This window comes from Mesocricetus auratus, unplaced genomic scaffold, assembly GCF_017639785.1.
Source record: "Mesocricetus auratus isolate SY011 unplaced genomic scaffold, BCM_Maur_2.0 Super-Scaffold_100006, whole genome shotgun sequence".
Lineage (NCBI taxonomy): Eukaryota > Metazoa > Chordata > Mammalia > Rodentia > Cricetidae > Mesocricetus > Mesocricetus auratus.
In genome coordinates this window covers 105,977,427-105,985,550 of record NW_024429190.1, presented here as the reverse complement: position 1 = coordinate 105,985,550, position 8,124 = coordinate 105,977,427, and positions in this window count along the sequence as shown.

Below are 8,124 nucleotides of genomic sequence, written 5' to 3'. Positions count from 1 at the left end.
CACCTGCCTGGAACTGCTGCCAAGGGAAGGCTTCCCTGAGTCTGTAACACCGAGCAGGATCTCCTGGAGGATGAACAGGTCCTACGCAAGCTAACAAAAAGGGAAAAATATTACAGGCAGACCGATTATCTGTGGGAGCGGGACCACTGGCACCCACAACTTTCACAAGGACGGAAGAGGGTGGAACAGGTGCTCCACTCCACAATGGAGGAAACTGGGGTTCCTGAGTAACTGAGCCAGCCGGACGACTGAAGCTCATCTAACTGGGAATCTTGCTCTGACCCTACACCACACACTGTCATTTCCAATGAGCCCCAAAGCTAAACAGCGGAGCCGGGAACAGTGCCGCCAAGAAGTTAAGTCTGTTTGTCTTGCAGCATCCGTGTAGGGAGGAAAGGTGGGACCCATGACACCAAGCCTCTCTTTCACCAACAGCTTGAGAGTTCCCCATGTACATTCTTTCAAGAAATTCCCCAGAGCCACAGGGAGAGGGAGGACAAGGGGGAACCAGAGAACTCACTGGCAGACAGATGGCGTTTCCAGGCATGGGCAGTGACAGTCAAGGGGCTAGGAGCAGAATGTGGCCATGGCACTTGGAGAATGGTAAGCTAGAGTCACCCAGGCCCAGTCCCAGAGCTTTCCAAGGCCCACCATGTCTCTAGCAAATCTCAGCCAAGTTCACAGGAGACAGTAAAGAAATGTGGTCTTCCCTGGGTCGGTATGACTCTACTACAGGCAAGGGGTGGTGCCAGACTTCCGAATCCAACTGAAGTTCTTCAGGCTGACTTCAGGAAGCTTATGATGGAGCAGAGAGGACAGACAGACAAGATGCAAACAGAAAACCTTGCAAAAAGAGAAGCTGATGGGGGAGGTCCTTCTGTGTTTATGTTGTCATATTGGTTGATAAATAAAGCACTGTTGGCCAATAGGGAAGCAAGATAGGTGGGACTAGGAGTCGAGGAGGATTCTGGGAAATGTAGTCAAGGGTGGAGAGTCGCCATGTGATCCTGGGAAGAGAGGACGCATGAGGCTGCATCCTCGGAAAGGTAAGACCTTATAAAAATAAATATTAATAGTTATAGGTTAATAATTAAGTCAGAGCTAGCCATTAAGAAACCATAGCAAACAGCAAACAGCTTTATAACTAAGCGGCGACGGGACCCAGGCGGGAATCCAGCAACAAGCAGCCTTGTTGATTCAGCCCTTCAACATCCCTCCCTTCAAGGGCCAAGTCAGAATGGAACAGTAAACCAACAGACACTAATATGACTAGTGGTGGATGGGAGAGTCCTCTCTCAGTGAGCTACAGAGTTGCTCCTACCCCATCCCTACCCAAAAGCTGGAAACCTGGCCAGCAGAAGCCAGACAGCCAATGAGGATGTTGGGGTAGCCAAAGGAGGCAGAGATGCTCCTCCATCCTGCTGGTTTTCTCTTGGGAGTACAGAATCCCAGAGCTAGTCTATGCCCACAGTCCAAACCTCTGTACAGGCTGCAGATGTCTAGGCAATTCCTTTAGGACTCTGGACCCACCAAGGATATCTACAGCCACCACTATGCTTTCCCAAGGGACTACCACTCTGTCAGATGCTTTGCTGTTCTGAGAATAAGATACTCATTGTTAATTTCTCAAAAAGTGTCTTTGACTTACAGGGGAATTCTCCAAAGTGCCCCTCTGTATTTGCTTGTCACTGGGGGTAGGAGTGTTCCAGCCTTCGGGGAGAGAATGACTTTTCGTCTGTAGGAGGAAAAGTAAGAGGAGAGGGCCAAGCCCATCATGGAACCTAGCCCCTTTGCCTCATTCTATCTTGGCTCCTCACTGCTGCTTCCCAGCTTGCACATCCTTCTTCAGAAGAAAGCCCTGCCCACAGGCTGGCAACTCCCCCAAGCTCTCCTCTCCTTGGCTTCCAGCCCATCTCCTACCACCCTGCTTCAAATTCCACCTAGGTCCATACCCTGTTTCTCACTTAAAAGTCCCAGTGGTATTCACATAGTATCTGAATTCTTCCTAAAACAAGTATGGCTAATCCATTTCGGTCTATAAGCCAATCCTGACTCATCAGCATTGCCCACTTTAAGGACTGTTTTGGGAGGCTTCTGGGGCTATGTGCAAGCGCTGAGGGAAAAGGTTATCACTGTTTAGAAGGCTTTTGTCCATTTTGGTTTGTGTATGTGTGTGCATGAGAACTTCTGGGACTGGATGGAGCCACGTCCTCATGCATGGCAGCCAAGCATTCTACAACTAAGCCATAGCCTCAGCCCGTGATTGATTAGTAATGTATGCTGTGGGCATAATAGGAGAAGGCTTTACCAGGAAGCTACCTTCAGACATTTGGGAGGATGAACACAGATGTTCCCATTCCTTTCCCTGCTTTGTGCTCTACCTTGGTTGGCCTCTGTGGCAAGGACAAACTTCCTACCTTTTGATTCCTGCCATAATGTAGACAGATTAACTGGGAAGTTTGGGCCATGGAAAGCACTAGATTGAGTTTCCTCATCCGTGTATAAATAGGACCAATGGGGGCTGGAGAGATGGCTCAGAGGTTAAGAGCACTGGCTATTCTTCCAGAGGTCCTGAGTTCCATTCCCAACAACCACATGGTGGCTCACAACCATCTGTAATGAGATCTGGTGCTTTCTAGAACACTGTATGCATAACAAATAGAATCTTTAAAAAATAGATAGATAGATAGATAGATAGATAGATAGATAGACAGACAGACAGACAGACAGATAGATCCAATGGGTCCTGGAGGTTCTGAGTTCTAGAGAAACAAAGTAATTCTCCAGCCCATAGGCCATTAACACATAACAGGATTGCATAAAGAACTGAGTACCAACACAGGGTCTGAGCTGGAGACTAGGGGAAGGGAAAACCAAAGGAGAAGGGCGGGTCTCAGGCCAAGTGTGCCGAGTAGTGGGCTGGTATTGAAAGGTCTGAACTGTTTAAGAGGTAGCAAAGCCAGGGAGGGGATACGGGAAGCAAGAATGGGGACCAGATCCCCTGACTTTTCATTGTTACATTGGCCAGGGATCCTCTTTGCTTCCCAAGACTGTCTTCCCACGTCCTTCTGAGACACTTCCCCGGCCATTCAGATTTAAGGAAGTCCCCACACACCCCATGGTTCTCCTTGTCAGCGTCTCACTGTCCCTGCAGCTCTGGCTCCTTCTAGCACATTTCAGTTCTCTCTTCTGTCTGCTCTTGGTCTGTGAACCTCATGAGAGTGGGGACGAGATATGTTTCTCACTCTGCAGCCTCACCTCCTAACTCAAATGACTGCTGTGTAAACAGTGCCAGTGTGTCGGCTGTGGCAGGCAGTGGCCAGGTCCTCAAATACCTGACAGTCCACGCAGATAAAGTGTATGAGCGAGGTGTGCCCTGTCGGACCTCAAAGCAGTAGTGCCGCGTGGCACATTCCCATTGTGTTCTGGACCAGCCCTGACTGCAGCATCTTGACTATGTTCATTCGACATACATGCAAATTGTACGTATCTAAACATGGGAGGGGGGGGAATCCTTTGTTTCCCAAGAAATATGCCCTTTTCCATTTTATAGAGAGTAAATGATACTTTATTATTTATTATGTATTTAGTGGGGGTGGCAGATGTATGTGTGTGAGTGGGAGCGTGAACACTTGTAAAGCTTAGATTTGAAACTAGGACCTTGGGCACGCTAGTCAGGTGCTCTACCGCTGAGCCACGGCCCCCTTCTCTACCCTTTGTGATTTCCTTACTTTTGCTAGAATTATAAGCACCAAGAGCTATTTCTCTACTCCACATAACAACAAGTGTGATGATCTAACCCACTGCAGCCTCCAACGGCCCTGTGGTCCTTCACTCGGGTCTCTGGACCGCCAGAAGCGGTGGCATCACACGAAACTTGGGGGCAGTTCTCTCAGTGAAGCCCTAGGTGGGCGCAATGCCTCCAGGCACTCCTTCTGCCTGATCTAGTCTGAGAATCAGTCAGTCAGAGAGTCAAAAGAGACTGTGGCAAAACTGAAGAGCATGCATCTTCCCTGAAGGGACCCTGTGGCCCAACTGCAGCCTACACTCCCAGAGCGGAAGGAAATGGGAGACGGTAGCAGGCCTGTCGTCCCAGCCCTAGGATCTGAGCTGCCTACAAGGGAGATAGAGGAACAGGAACAGACAGAGAAGGGGAAGACGGGGGGGGGGACTTAAGCCAATGCATCTCAATCTGAAGACCACATTTCCACACGATATTTTTATACCTACATATTGGCCAGGCTTGGGACTTGTTTTTAATCCATCAAGACCAAAGAATCTTTTTTTTAAATGTTAGTTAAAAGCAACCCAAGAACAGACAGAATATGACTTGAGGAGGAAGAGACTATTCTCCATGGGGAAAGTTCCATTGAGATGCTGTAAGTCCTGGCTATTGACAATGCCCCCTTACCTGCAGTGCAGCCTGATTCAGAATCCTCAATTTTCAGACAAAGTCCACAGGCCCCAGTCCCTCTCTGGGCCCAGAGGATAACAAGATGGAAAAATTCTAGACCCTGATGATCAGAGCCCAGACTAGACCTGGAGTGGAGAGTAAAGTCACTCCCTGAACCAAGCTCCACGCTGTGGGCCACAGGCATTGTATCCTGCAGACAATCCACCCACAGAAAAGAGAATCATGCATATTTGAAAGACAGGTTCATAGAGGTTAAAGGACCTGCCCTAGATCACAGAGTTGGCAGATGAAGTCAGGCTATGAACCTACTACTACCTACACCCCAACCTGTGTTGATCCTAGCCTTCTGAATTGTCTACCAGACGCAGGATGGGAGACTCTCCTGCCACCTGCTTCCCTGGCCAAGACACCTTGAAGGCTACCAACAAATGCCAGAGTGCTGACTCCTGCCAAAAGGCACCAGTGATAGGACTGTGAGAGGCAGAGATAACAGAGGAGGGACGCTAGCCCATGCTTGGCTTCAGTTTCAAAGAGTATCTCTCTACATGGAGCTCCAACTCCAAGCTAGGGTGCTTCAAGAGTGGGATGGCTCAGAGGTTAAGAGCACTGACTGCTCTTCCAGAGGTCATGAGTTCAATTCCCAGCAACCACATGGTGGCTCACAACCATCTGTAATGAGATCTGGTGCCCTCTTCTGATGTGTAAACATACATGGGGGCAGGGTGTTGTGTTCGTAATAAATAAATAAATCTTAAAAAAAAAAAAAGAGCGGGAAACAGTCCTGGGGAGAGAGCGGGACCCAACGTTGAAGGCTCTGGACCCAGTCAACCATGTTAAGTCCTCCTCCCTTGCCTCTGCCTCAATAAGCTTCCTCTTTCAAGCCCAGTCATAGCACTGGCCCTACATGGCCCAAGTTAAGTATGGATGGCTTCTAAACATGCTGGAAAAAAAATGACTTTAGTCCTGCCCCTGCTGATGAACCCATGTTGTCACAGCTCCCAGGAGATCTGGGTGGGCCAAGGTACTGTCCACCCACAGGGGCTCTCATAGGTTCCATCCCCACAGCCACAGCAGGAGCTGACCCACTGGGCCCAGTCAGAACCCTCAGGTATGACTCAGCACCACCAGCCTGCATGTGACCAGAGCTGGGTGGACAGTGAACCCAGTGTGGCCAGGCCCTGGGGGTATGCTGGGGCCTCAAGGCCTCCAGAAATGGGGAAGAGATGCCCCCAAATGGCCCACAGGAACACATAAGACAGAAGGAAAAAGACAAAGTAGAGACATGCTAAAACACAAACAAGGTATAGATATGAACTCAGAGTCAGGAAATGGTCACCCAGTGTACACACACACACACACACACACACACTCACATAACACAGACCCCCACACAAATGCGCACGTGTTCTGTTTCCAAATGTATACTTCCTTAATGTGCTCCAATGTCCACAACGCACATCCCTCTGCAATACTGTGAACACACACACACACCACAGACCCACACACACAAATGCACGTGTGTTGTTTCCAAATGTGTACTTCCTAACTATGTTCCATGGTCCACAACACACACATCCCTCTGCACATACTGTGAACACACACACACACACACACACACACACACACACACACACACACACACACACACACACACACACACACACTCCAGGCACAGCAAACCCAGGTGGACAGTCAGATTGCATAGCATTTGTCAAATCTCAGGACACCGCATTACGCCGGCTTACTCCAGCATACAAGGGCACCGTGTCCCACTCACGCTAAAGCAAGATGTTTGTGACGACTGTGGATAAGAAGCCTAAGAACCGAGGTCCTGGGCACTTCACCCGGGATTGGGGGGTGAAAGGGAAACAAATCCGGATTGTGCCATGCGCTCGCCCTGCGCGCAGCCGCAGCCTGGCTGACTTCGGGGCCCCGCCAGGAGGTCGCCTAGCCGAGCTCGGCCAGGAAGTCAGCTTGGAGTGACAGCTCCCCCCTACGCTGTTTGTTTATTCATGACTCATTCGCCTCCACAGACTGGCTCTTCTTTCTTCTAGTAGGAGGGAGGACAGGAGCGGGCGGGCGGGCGCGAGGGAGGGGACGGGAAGGGGAGCGGCCCGCTCCACAATAAACAATGAGGCAGCTGAGGCCCGGCCGGCTGGAGCTGCGGCCCAAGCATCCTAGGCCGGCCTGCCCGAGGCTCTGTGTCCCCATCCCGCCGCCACCTCCGGGCGACCCGGCGGGAGCAGCCGTAATTGGATCCTCGTCGCCTCCTCCCTTCCCCGCCCCTAATCGGGGAGCCAGATAAACGCCGGGTACCTCTGCTCCACCGGCGGATCCTAACCTGTGATTTGGCTGCCGGGATTCCCCCCCACCCCGGGCGGCTCGGCGACACCCTGTAGGCCAGGCCCTCCCCCACCAAGGGCCCCCGCTTAGGTCCCTGGGTCCCCACCGCGCAGCCTCCCTCGCCTGCTCCCGGATAACAGAAGGAAGCAAGGATCCTGGGCTTCAAGGGCCTCATTGTTCTGCCTCGAGGGGCACATTGAAAACGCCCCAGGATTCGCTTCCTGTGAAAAACAGCTGGGGGGTTGGGGGGTGATCCACTGTGGAAACCGCTTTTACCCCTACCCTGAAAGCTGCCCAGATTAGAAAGGGAGAAGGAGGTTGTTTTGATTGTTGATGGCTCTTTTTTTTTTCTTCCTTCCCTTTTTCTCTCTTTAGTCCTCTCTTCCCTCGTTTGTGATCCCTCCCTCTGCGGGCCAAAGCAGAATCTTTCGGGCTGTTGAGCAAGTTGGAACTGTGGGGCCGGTTTCTGCATAAATAAGGCCAGTGAATGGCAGAGCCAGATATAAAGTCTGATTCAAAGACTCAAAAGAAAGCAGGGGCGATGAGGTGGGCATGCCCGAGGAAGCTTTTCCCCAGCATGGCCCTCTGAGTCATGTCTTGCACCAGGAGGAGAAAAACACATCACATCACGCCACAATATGTCACATGCCTCCAGCAGAGAGGCATGGGCCTGCACTGTGGGGGACATCGTTCCTTATGCCCTAGCTGGGTCAACACAATGAGGAGCAGCAGGGACCAGGGACAGGCAAAGATGGAGCTGTGGTCCCAGGGCCCTCTCCCCACCCTTAACAATTGGCCTCGGATAAAGATAATACTAACAGTGCACCGTGCTGGGTAGGTACCCAGGCCTGCACATATCCAGTCACTGAATCTTCAGCAACACCCTGTAAGACACCATCTTTTATACCCCATATCCACAAGAGGAAGCTGGGTCTAAACTCACACAGCTGGTGTACGGAGTCAGCCCAGCATGCTGGCTCGGGCTCTAGAGTCTGTGATGCGTGACCACCAACACTTCCAAGCCCCAGACTAGACATCAGGACGTGGGGGTGGTGACACCTACCTCAGGGACTTGGAGGGTGGGTCGATAGTGCTGTGCACAGAGCATGAGTTCGTAATGCTGTTCACCTGGGCTTTGGTGTCCCTAGCTCGGTGTGTTTGGGTATCTGGTTTATTCTTCTCACTCCCTACTCCCCACCCCACGCCCCGCCCCCACATTCTCCCCCTCCTGGAGCTTCTTCATGACCCACCCCAACCTCAGCCACATAGACACATTCTCCCTGTCAGGGTAACCATAGGGTGCCCCCTCCGCTAACCCTCAGCCTCCTACCATCTGCTCAGATCAAGCCAGGTGAGATTTTTACCTC